The following is a 26,122-nucleotide window of genomic DNA, read 5'->3' as shown; positions in this document are numbered from 1 at the left end:
TCTCCAAGGTGAACTGGATGTGACATGCCGAGCATGCACTAAAGTACTAAACAAACAAAGAAGATGCAAACTGGAGTGCCCTTCAGTTCACTTTTAAGTTGGTATTTGTCCTCCATCAGCAGCTGTGGATACCAGAGATGGCTGCATTTGTTACCCTTAGGTGCCCATTATCGTTGGATCCTGTCATCTGTGAAGTTGTGCTGTTTATTTGGTCTTGAAAGGCGATATTCAAATGATAGACATCCAATTAAACCTGACATTTAGCATGGTGTATCTGTGTGTGCACATGCTCTTTGTTCCGTTGTCTATCGATATTGTTTCTGCTTCCATCTAGATAATATCAAATCTTACAATCGTGACAGGAAAAAGCGGCTGAAGGCATTTTCAGAGTTGTCACAGGGGTTTGATAAAAGGACAGAGGAATAAACATCAATTTAGACAGCCTAATAGATAATACCAGGACCCAGATGAGATTATGGCAGATTATGACTGGGAGATAAAAATGGAGTCTTAGAGGAACATTAAATAAGGACAGAGCTGGACAAGGGATTGCTGCCTACTGGGGTTCGTACTTATCTCCTCAGAATAATATTACTGATCCTCACTCATGTATTCAGCTCATGTATTTGTCATTTCTCAGTCCCTGCTACAGCATAACATTATTCTAGCATCAGCATTGAAGGCAAGTATTGCAAAATCAGCGCTTCCACCTTGAAACCGTTGGTGGACATAAGCTTATATATCATTCTCCAACTATAATGACTCCAAACCAGATCATGAGCAAGTCTCTTCATCGCCACAGGGGTCTTTGAATGACCACGCTGCAGACATTCGAGTGGCTCCAGCGTATAAGGCCTGAATGTTCATTACCTCTTATCTCCTTCCTCCCATCTGTTGTTATTTTTCCCCACCCTTCCCTTCATTACTAATTAACTGCTAATCCACTCCACATTTTCTTGGCATGAGCATATATTTAGATGTGCTCCTGGGGAGGAAAAGAAGAGAAAAACACTTACCCTTATTAACATTTATTGTCTATGCATGTGAACAAGACAAATGAACAAAGATGAGTGAACACAATCTATCAGAAAGCCTGCTTCACAGGACACTCATAGGGTCTCTTTCTCCATTGCTATTGATTGATAGTGTGTTTACAGTGAGGAACATTTGGGCCCTATCCTGCTTGCCACACAGCACAGATAACTTGGAGATAGCCCCAAGTGGTTATTAAAGGGATTGCAGTTTAAGTATGCTGCGAGTAAGAACAAAGACCAAGTGTACAAAATGTGTTTAAAAAACGCTCTTCTGAATCTTTTATATCCATACAAAATATAAACTAACAAAGAAAGAACCTGAACAGGAGAGAAAAGGCGAGACACTGCACAAGAGTGAGACACTCAGAGGGAACCAGCCCGACGTCCCAACGATCTGAAGATGATACTGAAAGGAGATCTACTGTGTCTTACACTCGCTTCCATGACAACAGCCTTGCAGGGCCCCCGACCTCGTGGCTCGTCTGTAATGAATCATCTGTGCTGTAGGTACGGTAACACCCACCAAAACACATTTGTGCATGCAAAGATTCACACATGTGCATGTAAGTACAAGAAAACACATATTGTGCGAGTGTTCACACAGGTCTGTGTGAAGTGTGTGGGCGACATACAGACACGCACACGACCACGTTCTCTTCTTATGTCGGATCAGCTTTCAGAGACTTTAATTCAGCTCTCACAGAAGTGGGAGTTTTAGTATTGAATAGTTGCCTAACCAAGTCACAGAACGGTGGTGTGACAGGCAGAGGAAGACACAACTACAGGACTCTGGAGACAGAACTCAGAAAAGCAGGTTTAACACTGATGTCTCGTTTAAAAAACACAAAACAGGCAGGGCTGGAGCCAGAAATACAAAACCCCAGCCACAAAGCAAGAGCACACTGAGTTTGAGGAAGGACGTGACAAAGACTAAGGAAAACTGAAGACTTAAATATACACGAATTAAGTCAGGAGAGAGGAAACAGCCGAGGAAAACAAAACACAGGTGAACAGAATCAAACTAATTACACCAAAAACACGCCAAATTGAATGCAAGTAGAAAAATAGACATTGACTGAAACTCAAGCACTAGAAACTCCTCATATTACCCAAAACATAGTTACAGGAATACAAGGGGGGAAGAAAACTCTTAATTAAGGACAAAGAACAGCAAAAGTCAAACACCAGGGTCATGACATATTTAGCTTCTTCAAAGACCATTTCTTTTCCCTTCATAAATTATATTCATTCTGTTTGCTTCAGTCCATATTTTTCATGCCTCATCTGCTTCTATTCTACACAGTTTGAGAACGTCATCTATCCGGTCGTTAAGTGATGAAGTGACGAATCCTACTTCCGGGCCTAAAGTTGTCATGATACGTTGTGTGGCAGGCAGGGGGAAGGACCCAAGATGCAGATTCACAGACACGGGGATAAACTCAAAAAAACACAGCTTTATTGCTGGCCACGGGAGGCAATACAAAATAAACTAAAACTGGGAAAACTAAAGCATGAACTGTACAAGGAACCGAACCACGGGAAGAATTACACACAACATGAGGGAGAACGCAACGCCGAACAGAGGGAGACTCAGACAGAAATACACAGAGGGTAAACGAGGAAAGTGGGCACACACGGGGAACACAGGTGACACTGATAATCATAACGAGACAGGGCGGGGTGAACTGAACATGACATGTACAGGCACAGAGGTTCAGACAGGAGGAGAGAGAGCACGGGGAAAACTTAGACATAATGGGCAGGGGAAACATGGAATAAAACATAAGGAGAGACGAGGGCTCACAGATACACAGAGGGGCACACAGGGGGTAAAAGCCATGAAGGGAAAACACTTAGGGAACAACACAACAGGGCAACTCAGAAAACATGGCCTAAATAAGGAACGAAATACAAAAATACATGGCCCAGGACCATGACAAAAGTAGTCTGCGTTTAATATGGCTTTTGTGTTGTTAACATGTTTAATGTTATGTATTTTCTTCTATTTAGCCTCCCTCGGCTTTTATTACCGCTAATCATTTATTTAAGCTCAGTTTTTAAAACCTTAGGATGTAACTACAGCCCAGCCCATGCAGCAGTATATGAATGACTAACCTCGTATTGTGGATGGATTATCTCAGTTGTTCTCCTGGCTGAAGTTTGGTCCTTTTACAGATTACATTTGTTCCTGACCACCGAGAACACTCACGTTAACTTTTATCGAGTGGAAAAAAGTTAGCTTGTTTATATTATGCTAACATAGCTGTGTCGCTAGCGGTCACGTAGCACATCATTATATACCAGCTAGCCAAACTTCAGTAACCCTACAAACGTCACTGCTGTTTAGTTTTCTGTCTTCATTTATGTTGGAAGTGATAACAGAGCTGTACGTTTTAATTTGTTTCCAAAACCCCGCAGTCAGGACATGCTATATTGTATTTAGATAGAAGCTAGCGAGCTAACTTCCTGCTAACTTCTAACTCCGTTAAATGTCATAAATTCTGTTTTCATGGATGCCTGGATGTTAAACTCAATTGTTACACCTGGTAGAGCAGAACGCTGATCATTTTATTAAAGATGAAAGACTTTAGACAGTTTTTCAACTCTCAGTAATGCCATAGTGATCGTTTGATATATGGACCTGCAGCGGAGTTTAGGCCCAGACACAGCTAGTGACGTCAGATTTAACGACCGGATAAAGCAACATTTTCAACATAAAAAACACTCAAATCAAGTCAGTTTTACTGCAGCTATTTTATGTTAAAGGACGCTGTATACGACCGTTGTTTGGGTGGAGCTGTTGTCAGGAACACTCTTTCACAGAGCCCCCATGATGTGCCTGTAGACCTTATAGGAGGCACACATTCATCTTCTGTGTACATCAATCACCATCACCTAGTGCTTGCTCACAGGAGATCATCTGTGGGTGCAGTGAGCTGTCTGTTTCGGTAATCTTTTAAAAGAGATTCTCCAACTCGGATACCAACAACAGTATAAATACAGGCTCTACAGGTCTTCAAACATAGAAGTTAAGATTCCAATCAAGTTTATAAGTTTCAAGACAGCATGCTATTTGTTTTGTAAATTATGTGTTGTGCTTCAGGGCATGTGTAAGACACAAATGACACTGTTATGGGTGTGTGTATTTGTGTTATTTTGATCATAACTCTTAACTAGGGGCTTCATTCGTACTGCATGAAACAGTGTGTAGCATGTCCATCTTTCACATAAAGTCTTCAGTTGTGTATGACATTTTGGATAGGAGCTGAAAGTAGGCAAACACAAACTGTAAAGAAATGATGGTTCCAGTTCTCCTTTATGCCTGGAAAAAGTATTTAGCTGTAGTTCCTACACACTGGTCCTCTGAATGATAAAAATTAGTAGGTTAATTACCCTAAAAACATATATCAAACAAGCTGTGAAACTGGAAGGAATAAAAAAGCAGACGTCCCAAGCAGTGAGTCAATGGTTGCCACTCGACCCTGTTGTGTCCCAAATTTCTGCTCTGTCAGGTGATAAGATGGTGGGCTGTATATGGGGCACCATGCTGTCAAGGATTTACTTATCCTTGATGAATCAGCATGATACGCCGTGTTTTTACGACCTACTTACCAAAGCATGACCCACGTATACACGAATCCACGAGCAGGTATGAGCCGCACGCACACGCCGAACTCCTCAGACCAGAGCTCTGTCACACTGGCCTTTCAACAAAAGGTCAAAACTGTCACTTCGATGAGCTGCTGACACATGCACGCACTCTCCTCCCCACCTCTCTGTGTGATTCTCTGTCTCCCCACTACCTTTGTCACCTTTATGCAAATAGACCTAGTGACAGATACACATGTATGGAGTTCTGGTGCAAATGAGCTGCTTTAATATACATCTGTATCCTTCAGCTGATATTTACTGCCTTGTGTGTCAGATTACTTTTGTGTGTAAGTGTAACTTTTGTTGTCATGCTGCACTTCCTGTTGTTGACTGTGTTGTTACGAAAGCCAGTCGTAACGGCTTTCATAACAGCAGAATTTGTTTTAACAGAACTTTAGAGATCAGCTAACATGTTTTAATGAAGTATTGATGACGGCTTGCAACCTACACATCACAGAAAACAATGTACCAGATCAACATGCAAAACAAGGCGATCGCCAAGAGGAAGTGCAACAGGACACACACAGTCAGACTGTCAGAGGAGTTTTATCACACTGGAGTACAAATCAGCCAGAAAGATGCAGATAAATGTTTTGTCACATGTTCAGTCAAGACACAGCATGCATGCGGACATAATTTTGGCACAAGCGGAAGCTAATTTGCACAACCTGCCATATTCAATTTCAGATAACGCCACCCTGTCAAAATCACACACCGCCTTAATAATTATGCTGTGCGACAAAATATTGATCCTGATTTTTTCTGCTCTTTCCTGCTCCAGCTTTTTGGCCTACTTCTTCTAACTCCATCACTTCCAGCCATCAGCCCCTCATTTCACCTATCTGTGCTGCGGAGCACTTAGAGCTGCTCTCAGTTCAACTGCAGTCAAGCAATTTTCCTCATTCCTTTCATCTGTCTTTATTAGAAATCTTTGTGTTGCTGTGCTTGGAAAAAAAAACTTTCCAATTTCAAAAATGCACTTCTTTGGTCCAGCTAATCAAAATCTGGTGTGCAAACCACAACGACCTGTTTTTCCCAGTATTTACTTGATTTGTGTGTGTGTGCATTCATCGCTGTCCGTCTTTAGATTACACAAACATATTTCCTCTGCAGGCTCCGTAGTAATATTAGATTATTTTGTTTGGTCAAGCCGACCAGTTTAAAACTGTGTTTTCGTCTCAGCAGGAGAGAAATGTCTTTGTTTATGTGTATGCGTCCTCCCTTTCCCCTCTTTGGTTTTTATTAGAGTCATGTGGTGAGGAATGTTTTGAATAACAGCCCACTGCAGTGAAACGACGACCCCTGGTGATAAGATGTGTGAAGGCTCCTTGCATAACAGACATCCAGCCAGCTCTTTGGCGCAGCTGCTCTACAGCAGATGTAAATGAGAGCTCATAGAGCAAAATGACTATAATGAAAGCATTATAATTCCATTCACGTGTGTTGGGATCGCAGACATTAATATTCTCAGTGAGCCAGATTAATCAGTATTATGCAAGCGCAGCGGCGGAGAGAGCTCGGTGGAGGTCCTCGCTGGTGTTTTTGTGCCCTCGGGCAACTTCGGGAAACCGTTCTGACTTTGACTCTTTTCCACGTTCAGCACAGGTTGATTTGACAGCTGATGTTTTCAGTAACTGGAAAAATTGTTTCGGTGTGTCTGGAAAAGCAAAAAGCAGCCAATCATGCAGCACGGTGCTTTCAGCCCTCACTGAGATTATAAAGGACAGAAGAGTAGAAATTAGATGAGAAACAGAAGAAAGTATAAACTGAAAGTATCAAGAAAACTGAGGAACACAACCTATAGTGTGTCTAACCTTAAAATAAATGCACCTATTGTCAGGAACATCTTCGGTACTTTGGGTTTCTAAGGACCCCAAAATACACCGTGCATACTTACAACTAGAAATCCACAGAGAAAAGGTTGAAGTTCAGTAAAAAAAAAAAGGGAAAAAAAGTGTATTTTCCTTGAATACAATGAAGTAGCACTTTAACCTAAACCACACAATGTGCTTGTTATTGATTAATAGCATGCACGCACACATACAACATGTAGAGCAACACAATCACCAAAAAGGTTGCATTGACAGCTGACATGTTTATGTATATGACATATAAATGTATATATGGGCTGTGATCTGGTCTGTTGTTTAAATCAGCCTTGTCAGATCGGGAAATGGTTAATCAGTAATCCACATGAAAGGTGACTGAAAGTCACCGTGTTCGAAAAGGTCGGTTACTGTTTACTTGTGGATTGACGGGTCTTTTAATGCAAACCAAAAAGAAGGCTTTTTTTATATTGATAGATGTGTTATGTATAAATGAATAAAATGGTGAGTGATAATGTAAAAAAATGTAGGGGAAAGGCAAAAAAAGAAGAAAGTGAAAATGAAAGCGTGAGAGAGCGACAGAGAAGAAAGAGGATGACCTAGAAAGAAACGCTCCGTCTCTCAGCCTGCACCCCACACCCTGTGCACCCTGTACATGCTGTACAGCTTCGTATTTACACAAGGGCATCGCACTGTAACGAAACAAAGGACTGAACGCAGGAGCAGTGAAAGCTGTGTGCAGTTTGTTCTAAAGATGATTCACAGCATTCAGTTTGCTGGTATGTACTGTCATCAGGAATGTAATGCTTCTTTTAATACATTAGAATATAGCAATGAAACCATTCATCTGTCATAATGTAAATACGCTGGGATACACACAAATATTGACCAGTGTGCTGTAGTTGCTTGTCAGTCATTTAAAGCGGACTGCTGGAGGAGTTTAGCCATGGATGTGTGGTTTCCTGCCTCAGGAGAATTCAGAGAGACATTATCTGGGATCAGAACACTTTATTGTTCTTCTCATAACAGTCAAAAAAGGTCTTCAGACACCGCTGTTAGAAGGGGTGATGGGAATAAGGTGCAATATTTTATCGTCTGTCTATTGAAAAAAGGCTCAAGGTTATATGTTGAATACACAAAGTTAATCAGAGATTCTAAAACTACGCTCACTGCCTTCAGACTGAACAAACTTATGCCTGCTGTAACTGAATTACATGTGCCGAGCTACAAGCAGCAGCAGCCTCTCTTTAGCTCCACCACGATGCTATGTAGGCTTTACTTACTTCTCTAATGGCTAGGATTTCTCATTATATAACAAAGTATCGGTAAACAATCCCTAATTAGTGCGACCTGATGCAAATCGTGCCCGAAGTTTAAATAATTGATCGAATCTTGTCCCAGGATGGTTAAACTGACCCAGATCAGGGATATCTTAATTTAATAATTCAACACTTTCTAAAAACAACAACAACAACAACAAAAAGTAAAACAAAAAACAAACATGTAAGGTTTACGTGCTCCTAAAAAACGTGGGATGTGTGTTTGTGGAAAAAAATCTAATTTGTAATGAATGAGGCACGTCGGACTCAGAAAAGAGGACACGAACAAGACAACAAAGACGTTGCTGTTTTCTGCGTTGTTTCACAGACATCGTCTGTTTCCCACATTTTGTGATTGCAACTCATGATCAGTTGTACAACATGAAAAGCTCACAAAACGGATTATAGCCCATTACAAATGTTTTTTTAAGCTTCTGATCTAAAATATTGTAAGTTAATAACTGTAACTGTCCCTGAGACAGTTAAGTAAAGGTGTTTGTTTTATATGTTTCTGTGATAGATTCATGTTTAGTTTAGTTCATTTATTTGTAGGAAAGGGTTAAAAATTGATGCAAAGTTTGTTTGAGGTAGAGTTTGTAATGGTCACATGACCAGAGTTTAGCTGAGAGCACAACCATGGCTAGCGTGGATATAGAGCTACGGATGCGGCTACAGCCAAAACATTGATGTTATTCTGCATGTGGTCCAAGAGGCGCACACGGTAATCGTTTTCAGGTATATTGTGTATGTAATGTTTGTTTACATGTTTTACACTGGCAATTAGGGATGGGTTTTATCCGATACCGGTGCCAAACCGGTACTTAAACGGTGCCGGTGCTTAAACCGGTGCTTAAAGAATGGAGAACACAAAATTGGTCCAAAAACCTCTCATGTTCAGCTGTTTTTTTTGTAAAAAGATAACAATGTTAGCCTTTTCTGCAGCTATGGGGCATATATGATATCACTCTTGGCTGGAAGCAGTGCTTAATCAATGGAAAAAACACAAACTTTGTCCAAAAACCTCTCATGTTTAACTGTTTTCCACTTTTTCTTTGGTCATTTTAGCCTTTTTGGCCAGGATGAAGGGAGTATCTGCCATCAAACAAGAAGACAGCCGCATGTAACTACAACAGTGTTTGCTAGTTCATCTTACATGCATTAATGTAATAACGTGGTGAGCCTACTCAACATAAATTACACACGAACAACATTAAGCTACTCACGCAGAGAAGAACGGCTGCTGCTGCATCATCATCCGTCATCATTTCTGCTACACTGGCAGGGCTAGGGGCCAGGACTCTCCTCTTCGGGTTTTTGGGGGATGTTGCTAACTCTGGGTCCGATAACAGGCACCACACCCGCAGTAGATGTGCTCGGTGTTAGGTCTCGCAGTAAGCTATCAAATACGGCGCATTTCTCGGCTTTAAAAAAAACGCTATGCATCGCCAGGTGTTTCATCAGATTTGAGGTGTTACTTCCTTTGACAGTATCACAGTATCAGTTTAAAGCACTTGTTGCAGGCTGCTGAGTTTTGCTGTGAAGTACAGCCAGACTTTTGACCGCTTCGCCTTGAGCGTTTTTAATCTGTAGTTCTGCTCTAAAAGAACGTACATACCTGGACCCGCCTACTATCCTCGGAAACGTAAAACGATTGGCTAGAATCTAAAGTGTATCACAGCTCAGGAAAAAAAAGCACCGAAATAAAGCACCAAAATGTGCGCTGCTTTTCGGTCTGGTTACTACCGTTTATGTCAGAACCGGTGCGATACCGGTACCCATCCCTACTGGCAATAACAGGACATTTTCAGTAATATCCATTACATTGCATTTTTCCTGTTCTGCTAGCTCAAGACTGTTTATGGACACTAACACGAGAGACTTTGATGAGGTCAACGATATCTACGTTGAGTACTTTGTGTTTTCTTCAGTTTTCACGATGTCTGAAGAAAATACGAGAGAGAGAGAGAGAAAAATAAACTTCTGGAGACATCAGTATGATGCGTGGCCATTGTTTGTTCGATCCCTGTAATTATATTAACTTTTTAACACTTACTTTATACATATACAGTCACGTAAAATGAATCTTTCAATCCTTTTACATCAGGACATAAAATAATCATCTGGTTTTAAAATGATTTAAATACACAACACTGACATGTTGCACCACGTCATTACTTATTTAACAAAGACTAAGCTAACACTGACTGCGTGACTTTGTCAGTGTCTCACATCATTATGGCTTCAGTTCATTGAAGTTTGCGGGCAGATTTTCATGCACAGCTCTCAGTCAGGTTTGAGGTCTGAACTTTGGCTCTTTGCAGGACTTTGATTCTTTTCTTTTTCAGTCGTTCTTTTGGAGATTTTCGAGTTCAAGCTTTAGCTGTCACACAGATCTCAAATGTGACTCTAAAAAACTTTGGTATCCAGAGGAGTTCATGGTCAAACACAATGACTGCAAGGTGCCCAGATACTGCAAACAAATCATCCTCTGTCAAGATATTGTTCCAGAACTCTTGCAGTTTGTTCACATGCAGCTTTGCTCTGCCGCTATGTTCTTGTCACGATGCACCACTACACTTGACGTTAGTTTCCACACCTGCTATAACTCCTAATTAAACTCATTTTTCTGTTTTGGGGGTGGAGGCAAAGCCACTCATCTACAGTGCAGGCAACGGCAAACAGAGCTTTGGCTTTTTAATTCCCTTTGTTTTTCTTTGCTTGTGCTCGACACAACAGATGTTAAAGCTGAATCTCATAAGAATTTGAATTTAGGCTGAAATGAAGTTTGTGTTCCTGCGTGTCAGCAGCTGCTTTTCACGTCTATCCTGAGACGTACTCTCAGAGCACACTTCAGTACATTTCAGAGCCTGTACTTTTCCACTTTTACTTGAGTGAAGAGCTGAATCAGTACTTCAGCTTTTACCAGAGCACTTTTTAACACAAGTAGTTGTTCTCCTATTTAAGTGTTGAATGTCTGTACTTTTGCAACCTCTGCTGATACAGAAAGCCTCAGAACTGAAAGAGGGTGTACTTTCTTTTTTACAAGAGCGTAAAAAGCAGCATCTTTTCATCATTCTTTTATGTTTTTATTTTTGCACATGGCCGCTGGGTATTATGTGGGTATACACATGACCTTATTGGTGTCAGCATACTACAATTTTCCAAGAAAAAGATTTCTTTAATGAATCCTAATATCAGTTCCTTTGATGCCATTTAACAATAATCGCTGATAAAAGTGATGACGAAATGCTTCGTTTGTTGTTGGTTATTAGAGAAAAAGAGGATCTTGTATAACTGAACAAAAAGTCCAAGGTAAAAATATACTCCCATGGCCAAGCACTCGCGCACAGAGCTGCTAATCCTTTGTCGAGACCAACTGTTCACATCCAGCGTGATGTGTGTGGTGAAAGGACAAAGTGTCTTTTTAGTGGAATCGAACAAAAGCTGCCAAAGTTACGTGATGGTTTGATTGTTCGAGGCTCTCGCTCGATGCGCGTGAACAAAGGCAATCAGGGGAAAATTGTAAAATGACACCTTGAGCTAATCAAATTACTCAGTGGCTGTCAACAACTCATTTAACTGAGCTTTCCGACTCCACATTTGCGGCTAATATACTTGTAATTATTCTATTGGGATAATTTGGATGGAGACAGTTTCACGGTGTCGGTTCTCCACATTTATTATCAGTATATGATCACAACTAATGAGCCAGGAAAACATTTGCTTTTGCATTACCTCTGATACCATTACAGCATGAGGTCATGCATTATGTGGAGCAAAAGCAGCCTGTTATGTATTTAAGTGAAGAGTACGCTTTCTATACCTGAACACACAGCGCAAGTCTTTTTCATCCTGTTAGTTGTGGAGCACAGGGCATGAAGAATGGCTGAATAGGAGTGAATACGATGATAATGACACAGGATAATAGAGACTATGTGATTTGTACTCTGCACACGCAGAAGGAACTGCATCCAGTCAAAGTGTGTCCATGACGTGCGATTTCCTTTTTCATCGTTTGTTTAAATGTAAATCAACATTTAGTGCTGTATATTCTGCTTTTTTGTTTGATGATGTTTTTGTTCAGCTGACACTATGTCTTCCATCTTAGGTATTAAAGCCTGAGCTAAATCAAGGACTCACACTTGATTAGATTCTACCTGCCACTGAACAAATGGTGACAGGGTCAGAGCGTGCTCTGTATCACTTCTGTCGGTCTCACTTTCAGTCTAGTTGCATTCGGTGGACTGAAGTAAGACAAGGCCTAAGAAAAGACGTATCACAATGAATGATCTATAATGGCTTGGAGGAGGATCACTTTTCAATTAAATCCAGCCCTCATTGTGTTACAGCACATCAGTACTACAGCTAATCACTAGGACCGGGCGGGCCTGACACACTGACACAAATTCATAGCCTCAACACATGCACTTGCACGCGCAAACTAATGCATGTGATGTATCACTGTGCTGTCATTTGTGCGGGATAGTGGGTCGCTGAAGATAAAGGGATCTCTACAATATGTTGACGCTCACGGTGTACAACTTACAAACCCAGTTCTGACAATGTGGGGTGTTGTATGAAATGCAATGCTCTGCAAATGTCATAAATCCATATTTCATTCACAGTAGAACATAGAAAACATGTTTAAAATGAGAAAATTGACCATTTTAAGAAAAATATTAGCTCATTTTGAGTTTCATCTGACCTCTAGCTTGATTTGAGACATTGGCTGGGTATATCAGGGTCTGCTTTGGACTGGTTGGAATCCTTTCTGTGTGAACGATCTTTTTCTGTGGCTAACTCTAAATACAGGTCCTCTTCTACTTCTCTTGAATATGATGTGCCACAGGGCTCTGTTTTGGGGCCTTTTTTGTTTTTGCTGTATATACTCCCTCTTCAGCACTTATTGAGCACTTTTAAAGTTATTTCTTATCTCTTTTTTTGCTGGGCCCCCCTTTGTGTCACAAGAAAAATGTTCACCCCCCTCCCCCTCCCCGCACAAACACATCCTCCAACCACACACACCCATATTTTGCTCCATTGCGGTTTATTTCACACCTCAAAAATTTAGTAAACAATTAAGCAAATACAAGTAATCTGCAATCTTTAACGCTACGGCCGCACCTACACGGGTATTTTTGAAAACGCAGCTGTTTCTATGCGTTTGGACCTTTCGTCCACACGTAAACGGCGTTTCGAGTCACCGGAAACGGAGATTTTTAAAATTCCTTTTTTGCGTTTACGTGTGGACGAGGAATACAGAGTTCCTCACGCAACGTCAAAGGCATGTGCCTTTTTTCACGTCACGCTGTGCGCCACGTTATTGTTTACATGAGATGAATTGCAGAATGGCAGATAGTGAGATTAACAGTATTTTGTCTCTATCTTCAGGTTTTACATGCTTACATACACACACGCAGTTACTGTCCCTCTATTTAGAAAGGCAATAAAGATAATAAAGGCAATAATCACGGTGTAATTATTTTACATGTAGTTGTTTTTTTCCTGTGTAATAATATTCAACATTGCTATCAATACATTTTTCAAAAAATGCCTCTCTGTGCAAAATGGGTTTAAAAACATAAACATACTGTTTGTCCGTGATTTGAACCGAGGGAACAAATCCTGGCAGGATGAGCCTGATATTATTTGTATCCCACTGTAACTTTCCTGTAAAAAGAGCTGACATCTCCAAAATGTCAGGAGTAGTTAGTCATTACAACAAGTGTTTGTGAACTAAAAATCAAGAATGTGGGATACTGTTTGTCCGTGATTTGAAGAGCCCAGCGCTGCTCCCGACAAAGGGAAACCAATTCTGCAGGAGAGACCTACCTTGGCATTTGTGCAGGTGAAGCCAAAGGGAAGACATGCTTCATATTTTCTAGTCTTTGGCTTAGAATGAAGTTGGTTTGGAAACATATTCAACGATGCTTCATCTCCTGCTTTGCGTTTGTGTGGGCGCCCCGTGCTAGCAGTGTCCAAGCGTTGTTTTGTTTTTTCCCCTTTTCATACCGCGCCCCCCCCCCCCCTGCAATGGCTCTGCATCCCCCCTAGGGTGCGGGCCCCACACTTTGGGAAGGTCTGCATTAGGGGATGGATGGCTGATGACTTTCTTCAGTTAAATGAGGAGAAAACTGAAGTCCTTGTTTGTGCTCCCAAAAAATTGGTACCTATGGTTATGGAAAACTTAGGCCCTCTCGCTACATTTGCCAAACCTTCTGTGAGGAACCTTGGTGTAAATTTTGACTCAGCTCTGACTTTGGACACTCATGCTAATTTATTGGTTTGGTCCTGTTTTTACCATTTAAAAAAATATTGCTAAGCTGAGTCCCTGAGTCTGTACCACGCTCAGAACTGTTCACGTGTTTATGTAAAGCCTCTGTGGATCGTCTGCAAGTTGTTCAGAACTCTGCCACAAAGCTTCTGACCAAGGCTTCCAAATACTCTCACGTCACACCCCTGCTGATCCAGTTGCACTGGCTCCCCATGAAATTGCAGAATCCACTTCAAGATTTTGACTTTGACATTCAGGGCTCTGCATGGACAAGCACCAACCTATATCAGAGATCTTTTACATCCGTACATCCCCAGCAGGTCCCTGAGGTCATGTGATCAGGGCTTGCTGGTCGTCCAACATACGAGGCTGAAAACAAAAGGCGATAGAGCGACTCTGGAACTCCCTTCCTTTGAGCCTGAGATCGATGGACTCAGTGGTTTCATTTAAAAAACAGCTAAAAACGTATCTTTTTAAACTTGCTTATGGTTGATTTCTGTTTTTCTGTTTTAACTTTTCTGTGAAGCACTCTGTGATTTTTATCTTGAAAGGTGCTATACAAATAAAATTTCATTTATTCATTTGATCGCAGCTGCAGAGCTCAGAAAGGTTGGCCATGTTTACCACAGATGTGTGGCTTCCTATTTTCTTCTACAACAATCGGAAAAATCTGTGACCTGAGGAGAGCACCTGCTGGACTTTTGGGAGAGGAATATCGTCCTGCTCTTGTCTGATAGAGGATTCATTGGTTCGTGATCCTCCAGATTTTTTCAGCTGACAAAAGGTCCGGACAACAGGAAGGCCAGTTCCGCACCCAGACTCTTCAATTATGACTTCACAGCCAGACACCAATAACAACGGGGAACACAGAGGGAAGAATTACTCAAACACAGTGTATAGTAGAAAAAGACTAAATATGCCAAGAGAATAAGAAACTATTGAACCATTAACCACCCATTAAACAAAGGTCCACTAACTCACAAACACTGGGCCAGTGACCCGGACCATGACAGGCTTTCTTGGAGAATTAGCCATAATAGCCATAACATGAAAACCACTCATTGAGAAATGATGACCTTATGATTATAATACAATGTTCAACTGCAAAGACCTGATTCCTCGATAACACACAGAGACAAAAACGAAAAAACAAAACAAACAGCAAGCAAACAATTTATTTATAAAGAACTTTGAGACAACTGCTGGCTGGAAACAAAGTGCTGCACGCCTGGCATGCCAAACGAAAAACGTTAAACACAAAACAATAAAATCAGCACATTAGATTAAATTAAAGCAGACAAACAAACAAAAACACCTCCAGTAGGCACAGGAAATGTGTCAGATCCCAATCAAGCGTCCTGTACCAGACACCACAGGAAGTCTGTAGGTTTTGTGTCCACTTCAGGGCCGTTTGGGCAGCACGAGAGAGACTTACACAATACGCTACGTGCATTTGTTCGAAAAGAAAATGGCATAACACGAACTCGCAGGATTCGCATTTAAAGCCCAGTCACGATCTTTAAATCTCGGCAAGTTCGTCTGCAATATACCGACCCTTGAACCTCGTTTCCAAGGAGATGTCTGGTTGCCTCACCGACCTGCTCAGCTGGATAAAGGCAGAGGTAATCTCGCCATCACACAAAGCAAGTAAACACCTTTCTGTGCAGGAGCGAAGAAAAAACGAGGACAGTTTACAGCAAATAGGGAGCAAGATTGAGGCACAAATGGACGCTGCATTGAAGAAGGGACAAAGGAAGTGGAAATGGGACAAAGGATCAACAGACGTCATTTAACAGCAGTCTGCTTTACTGCCCCAGTAAACTGTGACATCTACACTCTGACCATCCCTTCTGGAGCTTTCTTTCACAAAACAGAGGAAATGCCGAATTATAATCTGAACGTATTAAGCTATAAAAGTCTGACACTTCCAGTGAAAGGTTTGTTATTAGGGAGAGATGAAAAGCCTCGATTCTTTTTCGACGATGCCAATACAAAAAGCTCATTTTGAACAGATGCGCTTCAGCGTAAACAAACTGTGCTTTTTCACACATGATTAAAAACAATCATTTGTTCTCCGCAAAGAATATATCAAGAGTTGTTATATCAGCCTCCTGTTCTTCCTTTTTTTCAACCTGGGCACTCCTGTGTAGTCGTCACATAATACCAGACCGCTGGATAATTGGGCAATTTTGCAGCATGTTCTGAGTATTGTATGTCAAATTGGATTCTCTGAGCCTGTGCTACTGTTACAGACACTTTGATATGCGAAGCCCTCTGTTGTGTTAAAAGCTGTTTTATTATGTAGTCTGCTGTGTACGAGAAAATGATCAAACTACTGACAAAAGTGTCTCTCAGACAGTTCACAGCTGTATTTATGGGGGAAAATTGCTTCATTTTCACATCATTATTTCCATTATTATGATGACTTGTCTGTATAAATACTTGTAAGCAGTGTCTGATGATTTTTTGAGATGCACTGACACGGAAAAAGCCGCTAAACGCCGCAGATCTGTTTTTCTTGCCCCCTGTCAGATTTGACCATCACGCACTGTTCTAGTACAGATGACGTAGACGTTCAGCTTCATCGAGCTAAAACAGTGCAGATGTTTGCACCTGCAGATTAATGAGAAATTGGTTTCCATGGGCAGATGGAAGATTACCACATTTGCAAGTAATCAACACCAGATTTATTATCAGGTGTCATTTTAACCCCTTACCAATAATAATACGTGCAGAGTAGCCCACATGCTGCAGGCTTGAAGGGGTAGTGCTACAGCTGACAGCTGCCCCTCCTGGAGCCTGGTTCTCATAGAGGTGTCTTTCTATTAAAAGGGAGTTCTTCCTTCCTACCATTGCACCACTGCAAGTACCTGGGGTTGTCTCGCTAACCTTGTAGTGTGTATTTTATTATTTATTATCCCCTCGAGACGACTGTTGCTGTGAGCTGAGGCTGTTTGACCAAAATTGAGCTAATCTGAATGAAACACGTTGGTGCAAGTTGTAAGTTACGGGGTCACGTCATTATTGCAGGTCACAATGAGGCACGCTCATATGTGGATATTACATTTATGCTTTGCTACACCTTAAACCTCATTCTCGTCACTAACGTGTTTTATGCCGTGTTAAATTTATTGTGTTATGCTGTAAAATAAACCCATTGCCCCCATAGGAGGATGTATTTTTATTGCTTTCTGTTCAGAGATAATGTTTATATTGTATTCTTGTCAGAGCTTGGGTCTCAGGAGGGTAATGACAATCCGTGGAATAGATGTTCAGACAGCTCCCCACAGTGACAAAGTGAATTTTATGATTTCACCGGCGGCTCAGCGACTAAGCAAAGTCATTCAGACACCTTCCAGGATGTGGAAGTCTGGGATTTAGAAAGTCAGATATTCCAGTCTGGACCATAATGGTAGATCTGCTAACAGGCTGAAGATGCTGGTATGAAATATAGCCGTGATCAAAGCCATTTTACTTGCTTGTTAAAACACAGCATGCAGTTTTAATAGTAGGCATAGTGACGGGTGCACGCTCAGGCTGTCGTGGTATAAACATTGATGATAAGTGTGATATTAATGGTACAGTGTGTAAAACGTCACAGTAGACTGCAGCCATCTAAAATTTGTTTCTTTTCTTTCTCTCCCTCAACTCCATAATCAAGCTACAGTGGCTGCTATAGTCTGTTTACTCTGGAAGAGATAAAGTTTGTGAAATGAGTCGATGGAGCTCACTGCTGTCCAATGATGGCGATGCTGAGGGGAGCTGTGGAGGATAATCGGAACTTTTCTGTCAGTAAGCGCTGCTGTTAGCCTCTATTAGCTGCTGTTAGTGAAAGCATTAGTTAGCATTAGGTAAACTTTCTCATAATATCATGTAATAATAAGAATTATTTAATATTGTTCAATTTATACAACATCAAATCACAACACCAGTTGCTCAAGCCGCTTTATATTGTAAGGTAAAACCCCTAATATAATATAATATAATATAATATAATATAATATAATATAATATAATATAATATAATATAATATAATATAATATAATGCAGTTAGTGCGGACAGGTTGATTGAAAAATCTAAATTGACCATAGGTGTGAATATGAGTGTGAATGATTGTCTATGTGTTAGCCCTGCGGCAGACTAGCGACATGTCCAGGGTGTACCCTGTTCCTCGCCCTGAGCAGGGATAGGCTCTGGCCCTGACAAGGATAAGCGGAATGGATGATTGGAATAAAGTATAATTAATATAATATCATTAAAATAATAATAAAATCTATAATAGAGAGAAAATCCCAACAATGTGCACTCTTGTACAATTTTCAGGACACTTGAGCCTACCATTAAGGTCAAGCTGGGTGGATGGTTGGTGGTTTGATCCCAGTCTGCTCCAGTCTGCATGCCAAATATCCTTGGGCAAGATACTAACCCCATGTTGCTCTCAGATGCATCCATCAGAGTGTGAATGAGTGTTAGATAAAAAGTGCTTGTGCGAATGGGTGAATGTGAATGTAGGAGTTGTGTAAAGCTCTTTGAGTGTGCAGATAGAGTAAAAATTAAATTAAATTAAAAGTAACTTATAAGGTGTACTACACATGTGGCTGGTATCTAGGTCCATGCATAAAACGTGAAACGGTGGCCATGTTTAAAGATGTAATTGCAAACGAATACTCAGTGTATATCTATGAGCACAGTTTTTCTGTTTTAATAACCTTAAAAAATGACTGGCTGTATCTTTAAAAAAAAAAAAAGAAAACAGGAAGCACTGCTATCATGTCACTGTTACACATTTATAACCCAGGCCTGCTCATGCCTGAACACTAAAAACTGGACACATTCACCCTTTCATTAGTGGGATCCCAGTGGAAAGCCTCCGGCTGGATGTTTTCCTTGTTACCGCCTTAGGTGCACGCTCACAAGCCTGCACTGCATCAGTAACAAGGCGGCCAACAACTTGCTTTATCGTCTTTTTTTACTCTTATGGGCGACCATAATGAACATCATGTTGTACTTACAGTAACAAGACTTCAAACTAATGACTGAGGCCATAAACTGCTTTCTCCAATCATACGAGGAGCTTCGTGTGATAGAAAGCACCTGAACACCTGAAAGCCCCTGACTACAGCATTACACGTTTTCCCAGAGAGCACTCAGCACTCTACTAATTAGCTTAGCCTGCTGAAGAAAGTTTGATAGGTGCCATCGCTTAAAACACCTGAAAGGCTTCACGTTGCGAGGTGAAAGAAAGGACATATTTGTGAGTGCAGTGGTAAATGGAGTCCCGAGTTCAGCCAGCTGAGTGGGTGAACATAACAAAATTGCCACGAAAACATCATTCTTGCTCCTCAGCTTGTTTGATTCTCATGCTTGTTACTCTTGGCGGATGAATTTTCGTTATGAGAGTGTTTTCTCCACTCCATACTCACAAATTCGCTTTATGAGGCTGAATTATTGCATTTGAACCCCGCCCGATGCATAAATTCGACCAAATTTGTGTGCATTCCCATAACCACCGTTGTGGTGGTGTGCAGAGGGCAAACGGTCCCCACAGCATCACGCACCACGATGCCCTGAAAGGATAAATGGTTTTATTTACAGCTCACACACTGTATGTACCCCTGCAGTGGTAAAACATTCTTTTTATTCATGCCTTTGCATTTGTGGGGTGAACTGCTGAGACGAAAAATAAATAATCATCAAGATCTCAGTGGTGTTTGTGTTCGCGATGTTCGTTATGTCCTGCCTACACTGTTTGCTCAGGGCGCAGCTGCACACCACGCTGACTTGCCAATTAGGCCTACACATTTCGTTACGCACCCTGCTGATTTTCCAATTACACCTACGCCGACACACACACTGGCGACCGTAATTAGGCCCATATCCTTTCAGCGACTCGCAGATGTGCATATCAGGAACGACCGCAGAGATTATCGCTCATACTGTACAGCTGTCAAACTCCAAGATGAAATCAATTAAATAAAGGTGGAAAGATGCGTGTGATAAAACGATAGCCTCCCGCGACAGCTTCGATTCTTCTGAATTGGTCGTATTTTTATGTTCACAGAGATGAGTGCTCGCGGTAAAGTGAATTAAATATGTGGTTAAATGAGGGTAACTGCAGAGTTTATCTCCCTGCAGGGAACTGAACTGCCCCTCTTCCTCTTCTAAAGAGTTGGTAAAGTTATAATGACACAACAAGACATCCAGAGGCTTCTCATCAAATCCATAAAATGCCCAAAAATCACTCTGTAAAGAAAGAAAAAAATCTTATGAAGTTATACATGAATAATGATCTGACACTGTGCCTGTCTCTAACCTGTAAGAGCTAATCACGTTCCCAGTATATTTGCCCTGAGAGGCCACAAATCTAATTCTAAATTCTTCTGTGTAAAAGTCTCCCATCACTCTCATTTCTTTATATTTTGCTAGGAAAATGGGGAAAAGGTGCAGCTTTTTATTGAAACATGCCGACATGGAAATATAGCGTATAACACAATAACAGCCTGAAAGTGAACTTCGGTGTGAACAGCCCAGTGTGAACTCTGAGCAGCTCTCTGTCATCTCTGTGAGGATCTTCAGGAATAGTTCTCCAGCTTCCTAAAGAACATTCAAAGCTCTTGTTTGGATGTTTCTGCCTCAGGATGTTCCCACACTGCTTCAGTAATGCTGAGGTCCGGTCTCTGGGGAGGCCCATCCATGACTGATAGTGTATGGATGGGCTTTCACTGCGCTGGCAGTGTGTTTGGGATCATTGTCATTCTGAAAAATGAAACTGCTGCCAATCAGATGCAACCATGATGGAGCCTTTTACTCACCTCTCTGCACTGAATCATACATACTATTAATCTCTGGCTCTCTTCAACAACATGTCTTTGCCCTGTCTTCCTTCTCTCACCCCATCCGGTCGCGGCGGATTGTCGCCCCTCCCTGAGCCTGGTTCTGCCGGAGGTTTCTTCCTGTTAAAAGGGAGTTTTTCCTTCCCACTGTCGCCAAAGTGCTTCCTCATAGGGGTCGTATCATTGTTGGGTTTTTCTCTGTATGTGTTATTGTAGGGTCTACCTTACAATATAAAGCGCCTCGAGGAGACTGATATTGTGATCTGGCCCTGTATAAATAAATGAACAGTAAATAAATGATCAGCTAAAGGTCCTGTGTCAGGCTGGACTTTTCACTGTTCACTGTTCTTTAAGGACATGACTTTCAGATACTGTTTATCTGATGTCTGCTACTTTTCCTTTGTCTTCTGTTTGTCCAGTTTCCTGAAAAGTTTTTAAGGTCACATTAGTTGGCATGCTAAGTTTTCAACTATTAGCTGTTTGGGAATCATCTTGTTGGGACAAATACTATTTTCTGTGGGTCAAACTGTGCAATCTGCAGCATTATTCATAGTTTCAACCGTGAGAAGAAAGCATATGTTTTGTGACAGGCTGCCAAACCTAAAATTGGTCCTTTGGTAAGTTTTCTGTTATATATAGAATCACACTGATTCATCTCTCTAATAGGTGCATTGTTTTATGCTTGAATAATTCATAGATCAGCGTTGAGTGGCTTAACAAACAAAGAGCAGAAAAAGATTCAGGCACAAGACTGGACTGAAAATGTGTCAAAGCAGCCAACATCCCCACAAAAAGTCTGTAAGACCTTCAGGAAACTGGAGAACCACTTTTAAAGATTACAAGAGATAATAATAGGTGACTCAAGACATCCTAATATGCTGAAACACAAGTCCCTTCCAGTGTAACATCTTTTATCTGTGAAGCCACACAGTTCTTCGCAGAAACCGAGCACGACCCATCCTTTCCAATCAAAACAGTAATGAGTCACAAACTCTCTCCTTCCTGTTTGAGCTTCCACGGATGGCCACCTGGGGGCTCTCTGCTCCCACTCAAACTCCCAAATTAGACTTTATGGCCCTGGCTGTCTACTCATCTACCTTCACTTCCTTTTGATTGTTCATTTTATTCCCTTATGGTTTTAATTTCATTATGTGCCTTGTATTGCTGTGCTTTTCTCATTTCATCACATAATTCCAAGCAATTACATTCTAGGCACTGAGATTAAAATATTTAAAACATTTCATGATAAAATGTGAAAAACAACACATGGTAGCAGTTAGTTATTAAAGCTGGAGGACTCAAATGGACGTAAAGGGAATAATTCAATTTACTCTTTGGGATCGGGGTTTGGGTGGTTTTTTTCCCAGCAGCTTACACCGCCCTCCGATGGTCAGAATTGTTATTGCAATTGCCAATTTTTCTTCGGATTGAGGGAAAAACTGTTCTTCTCTAACAATGCAGCACACTCTCTGTGTACTGCATATGGCACAGTAGTAGACTCATTAGAGTCAGCAGGGCTGGTGTTGAGTCATAGCCAGCAGCCATGCACAAAAACATTGCTCTGATTGAACAATTATTAGAGATTTTAACAGCAATTAAGAGTTTCATGAGGTATGAATGTTTTGGTGTGGGAAATATCATCAGGGGCATAAGCAGAGTTGCAGACAATTGAATGAGCGCACAGTTGGGTTATCTCATTAGCCACATCTCCACAGCAAGGGTCTGCACGAAATGTAAATGCATTCAGCTGTCGACCTGCTCGCTCATCTGCCCCGAATCGTTCTATCGCTCATTTTCCGTTCGTTGCCTGGCCAGAACAGTGTGAACATTTCAGTTAGTGAGCTCATTTCTTGTGCCTGTGCATCAGTGTCTCTACTCACCAGGAAAAAGCACCTTGATTTCTTTGCCCGCACACACACACAGCGTATTATTGCACTTGATTTTCATGCAGTGCACATCAAGCCCAAAGTGTGTGTAAAAGTGTGAATATTTTTCATTTTCAGTGGTGTCAGAGAAAATGTGAGTATTTGGAAAACAAAGATGCTGAGAGGAATGAGAGCTGGCACAGTGTGGAGCTCAGCTGTAGAAGGCAGTCAAATCAAGAAGAGTACCCACTGGCACTGTTTCAGCCTCTTCATTAATCAGATTCATCATAATGAGTGTGTGTGTGTGTGTGTGTGTAGATAGATAGGCCATGCACACATGCTTGTGTGTTTTCATAGATCTGATAGAGCACGGAGCGGCTGCAAACACGCTGTAAATTATCCCAAAGCTGGCAAATGCAGTCGGTTTTGATCCGCAGAGGACGGCGGACAAGGATGCCACAAATGTGGGATTGCACACACAGTGTGAGACACCGGCACATTCCATCATTTGAGTACTGCAGCACTGGAGGGCTTCACTCCCATAAACCATCAGCGAATGAGAGTCCCTGACAGGTCCTCGCTGCCCTGCACCACTCAACAGATGTGAAATGGCCTGATAGGCTCCCCAGGGAGATGGAGAACTAGATGGGGAGGAAGGAGGGAGGTAGAAGAGTGGAGGCATAGCCCAGTGAGGAGCAGGGGGAGGGAAGGAGGAGAGGTGGAAGGTAAACTCTGTCTACACCGAGCAATATGAAGTGACAGGTAAATGACGTGGATTTCATGGATTTACACCCTTTTATGATTGCTTTACTGAATATAAAGATGCCGTTTGGCCCCTGGGTTTTGGCATTTAATGAAACAATAACAGTGAATGTAATGGAGCAGTAGCACCCTCTAACAAAGAGTGATGACACTACAACGACTGCTCACTGCAGCTTTGGGCTGTTGTGCTGTAGAGAAAAAACAATGGATCTCAATCTGTGTCAGCTTCGATTTTCAGGCTTTCGTTTTTCCTTCTCAAGACACGAGGAAATTCTCTCAACCAGTGAATGACTTATTTATAATTTATCATCGTTTCTCAAAGCTCGTGTTTCCGTTTCATTCGTCACGTTGCGTGACAACACAGTCAGATCTTCAGCGTTACTTCTTTACAGCGAGTGAATCGGTTATCCTCTGACTGCGTTTCTTCGTGAGGTCCTGTGCTGACTTGCTCGTCCACAGCCAGTTCTGCCTCTCAGCCTGTGACAGCTGGGACAGGCTCCAGCCCCCCTGCTATCCTGAAATAAGTGGAAGTGTCATGATCCTGGGTCCTTTTGACCCAGCATTTTGTGTTTTCTCTTCGATTTTGGTTCTGTTCTTCCTTTGTTTAGTGTTTACTCTGTTCTGCCCGTGTGTTCCTGTTTTATTGTGAAGGTCTGCGTCTTATGTGAGTGTTTTCAGTTTGCCTCCCTAGTCTCGTTATGTTAATCACTCCCAGCTGTGTTTCCCACCTGTGCGTAATCTCCCTGTGTTCTCTGAGTGTATTTAAGTTGTATTTTCTGTCTTAGTAATTGCTGGTTCGTCTGTGTTGTTTCCCCTTGGTCTCCCTGCGTCTTCCCATATGTATTTCTCCGGACCTCCCTGCATCCTCGTTCTGGTTTGTCTTATTAGTTTACCCAGTTTAGGTTTCCAGTTTCATGTTTTGTCGCCACCACTGTTTGTACTTACCCACCCCTGTTAATAAACACTCACCTGCACCAGAGCTGCTGCCTTTTGGGTCCTTCCTACATTCCACACGGCTTGCCCCGGCAATCCGTGACAGTACGAACCAGCCACCATGGACCCAGCAGCAGTAAATCCGTCCGAGGAGCTCCAGGACGACGTTACATATAACGTGGAGATTCTCCTCGGGCTGTGGCTTGAAAACCCTCCAGAGGAGCTTCGCCGCACCGTCGAAAGCCGGCTACAACGGCTCTTTTCCGGCCTGCCATGGCTTCTAAAATCGCTTCCTCCGACCATGCAGGCTTTTCTCCAGCACACACCTCACCTTCTCTCAGCCACTCCTGCCTCGCTGCCCGACTCGCCGGATGTGATCTTGCCCGGCCCGTCGGAGCCGTCTGCGGGGAGGAAACGCCGATCGCGCCGCCGACGCGCCACCCCACAGCCGGACGTTCGGACTTCTAATTTACCGGCTGTGGTGAGTGAGGACTCTGTGTCTTTTCCAGACAACGTGACTGTTCATTCAGGGGCTGTGTTTTGTGTGGCGGATGTCAACGCGAGCTGCGTATCGCCTGTGCAGCTACTCCCAGTTCAGTTAGCTCCCTCGCAGCCACCCTCAGCTCAGTCTCCCGTGTCCCCCTCAGCTCAGTCTCCCGTGTCCCCCTCAGCTCAGTCTCCCGTGTCCCCCTCAGCTCAGTCTCCCGTGTCCCCCTCAGCTCAGTCTCCCGTGTCCCCCTCAGCTCAGTCTCCCGTGTCCCCCTCAGCTCAGTCTCCCGTGTCCCCCTCAGCTCAGTCTCCCGTGTCCCTTCCAGTGCCGCCTGTAGCGCAGGCCCCAGAAGCTCCAGTGCCGCCTGTAGCGCAGGCCCCAGTAGCTCCGGCTCCAGTATCCCCGGTTTCACTCATTCACTCCATGCAGGGAGAAAGTCTAATATCAACTCAAGGGGCTTTTCGCGGTTCAGCCGCCATTGGCACAGTTTGCCGCTCCAGGGCTTCCCCAGAGGCTAGGTCTCAGTCCCGAGCTGATTCTGGACCCCTGAAGTCTATGCAGCCACCTGAGAACTGCACCATGTCAGCGTTGCCTGGGCAGAGCCAGTGCTCAGTGCATTGCCAGTTGCCTTCGTGTTTGCCAGAAGACTCCATGACTGCTGGCTTAGTGTTGACTTCTGCTGGAGGGTCCGAGGGACCGCTCCGGCCTTTGTCTCCTGTCTCCGCTGGAGGGTCCGAGGAGCCCGTCCAGCTTCCTACCTCATCAGCTGGGGGGCCCGAGGAGCCCGTCCAGCCGCCTGCTGCAGCTTCATCATCCTCCTCGCCGGCTGCAGCTTCATCATCAGCCTCGTCTGGTCCAGCCTCAGAGTCTTCAGCCTCGCCTGGTCCAGCTTCATCAGAGTCTTCATCCTCGCCTGGTCCAGCTTCATCAGAGTCTTCATCCTCGCCCGGACCCTCTTCGCCTGAGTGGCCGCCGTTGCCTTCCGCACGGCCGGCCCCCGGACCGCCATCGCCTGTGTGGCCGCCGTTGCCTTCCGCACGGCCGGCCCCCTGGACTGTTTGGGTTCCTGTGCTGTCGGCCCCCTGGCCGGCCCCCTGAACTCTTCTGTTTTGGACTCCTGTGCTGTCGGCCCC

This window comes from Rhamphochromis sp. 'chilingali' (genome assembly GCF_963969265.1).
Source record: "Rhamphochromis sp. 'chilingali' genome assembly, chromosome: 3".
Classification (NCBI taxonomy): Eukaryota; Metazoa; Chordata; class Actinopteri; order Cichliformes; family Cichlidae; genus Rhamphochromis; species Rhamphochromis sp. 'chilingali'.
The sequence above is the reverse complement of the archived record's forward strand: the minus strand, read 5'-3'. Positions refer to the sequence as shown.